Raw genomic sequence first — 2,617 nt, forward strand, 5'->3', positions numbered from 1 at the left:
CAACTTAAAATCGAGACCACCCGTGAAGCCTAAGCTGCGGTCACGAACAGAACAATACTAATGCGAATTCGGCCAGTGAAATTATTAAATTGCGAAAACCTACTGCGCGAAAGACACATTCACTAACCACATTTTTTAACTGCTGCCAAAAAGTAACACAGTACTAAAGTAACTTAAAATAAACAATAGTTGAAAAAAACTAAAAAAATACGAAATTTTATAGAAAATCCCACTAAAAAATAAAAAGTAAATCTTAATAAATTTGAATTAAAAATTAGTGTAAGAAAAAATGATTTTATTGAAAAAAAAGCGTAGGGTGCATGTTATTAATAGTTATAAATATTTTATAAACAGATATGAGTAGAAGGATTATTTTGATAATATCCTGAAAAGCAACCCACCCCATTTTAGTTTCTTTAAACTATTATTTATTTTTCATTTATTAGTGAATTGTCATCGGTTCTTAATAAGTATACCGAATTTCGAGTTAATCCGACGTTTTGAAGGGAGTCAAAATCACGTTCAAAGATTCCGTTACATACTAACATACATACGTCTGAAGCTAATAAAAGCGTATTATAAATATGTTTTATTAAGACATCATATTTACCAAAAATATGTTTTATTAATACATAAGAGACAGTAAATTTATACCACAAAATTCAAAATAAGCACCTAAGTGGATTACATTACATTTTCACACGCCCTTCCCCTCTGCACTTCAGGAAGTAAGTTATTCGCCGAGCCAAGTGCCAAGTATGAGCCCTCGAGTTCAATTGAGGATGAAACACTAAAGAGATGCCTTTGATTGGTTAAACGTGATATTAACTGAAGAGCTTGCGTCTACATAGCCTGGGAACGGATGTGCCAACTAATGGAACCGTGTAGGAATAGCACAAAAACTTTAAGTGCAAAAAGCTCTATACTAAGTGGATGAAGTTGGCAATGACGATAAAACTCTATGTTACATGATTTGTTTTAAATAAACGAAGACATTACGTTTAATCGATTTTCAAGTATTGGACAAATTGTTGATAAATAAAAGAGGAGCTATTTGTTTCAGGGAATAAAAGTACTACATCTACTTTTTATTTTATATTATTATTATAAAGTCGTCGAGGCCTAAAGGATAACACTATGCTGGTCGTTCGAAAAGAGGGTTGACGTGAATTTAATGTAGTTAATACTCAACTATTGGTTGGCTTTGAAGTTGTCGTGGCGTAAAGGATAAAACGTTCAGTGCATTCGTATGTAGCGATGTTCACATGTCCTATCGGATATTTCATTCTCTCGATCTTTTCTTCTCGTTGCTTTTAGGCAATCTCAAGCACCAGTCAGCGTTCCTGTCAAACACGTCAAGCGGAGACAATCTCGATTTTTTTGCATACCCATTGCTAATAATATCGAGGGGTTATGGTAGCTTCCCCGAATGTGTAGGCGAGCTCGTTGGGCGCAACATGGGAGCACTTTTTTTCTACCTATTCTAGTAACCTCTAGGGGTTATATTAGATTCACAGAACAGGTAGGTAAGCTCACGGAGCTCTAACCTGACGACGTTGTAACGGTAACACGACCCACTGAGAAGATCCAGCGAGAAACAGACCTCCAACCTCCGTTGTATACTAATAATAAAATTTATAATACTGAGGTTTGATTTTTATTACACTACGTTATTCCTTCTTCGTGGAAGTCTTACGTATTTTATTTAAAAAAATTGTAGCTGTCTGCGGTATTTGAATCCCCTCAGTCGCATCGCTCGATACGAGTACACCACCACCAGATCGAGCAAACATTCCTTTCATTGACAAGTTTGTTTGCTCTTTGTCTAAGTATGTAATAACTATAAGCGTATTAATTTTAGTGTTTTGTAGTATAGCGAATCCCAGTTTGGGGTCTTATGATCGTGTGTGATTTGTTCCGGTTTATCTAGTTATCACATGTGTACTACTTTGTGTTGGAAAACCAAAATGTATTTCCAGTATCTTTGGAAAAAACATAATATTAATTTCAGATCTCGTGCTAGAGTAGGATCCTCATTAATTGATTTTATATTATACTAGCTGACCCGGCAAACATTGTTTTGCCATATATAAGATTTCTAGGGAATTTCTAGTGTAGAAAAAAAAACTAACTTATTGTAAGTGTGTAAGGATGTGGTAAATGAGTGAAAGAGGTATGTAGTGCTGTGAACGATGAGGGAATATATAATAAAAATAACAAAACCTCATTCAACCACATAATACCTCATTATAACAAAAAAAAAAGTTCCAATAAAAAAAAATGTTAGTGGTGGACAACCCTAATCACTTAGGGGTATGAAAATTAGATAGTAGCCGATTCTCAGGCTTACTGAATATGCATAAAAAATTTCATGACCGATCCTCATGAAATTTTTTATGCATATTCGGTATCAAGCGGTTTCGGAGGAGTATGGGAACGAACATTGTGACACGAGAATTTTATATAATAGAAGATAACGTACCTTCTTTGCTAACGTCCACACGAATACAAACGCAAGAGGACCAATAATTTCTAGTTCGATTGATCTGTCCTTATACAATTTCTTGTTTATCACACGGAGGTATGGAAAAGGGAACATCGTTAAAAATTCAACACC

Source organism: Bombyx mori, chromosome 19 (assembly GCF_030269925.1).
Source record: "Bombyx mori chromosome 19, ASM3026992v2".
Classification (NCBI taxonomy): domain Eukaryota; kingdom Metazoa; phylum Arthropoda; class Insecta; order Lepidoptera; family Bombycidae; genus Bombyx; species Bombyx mori.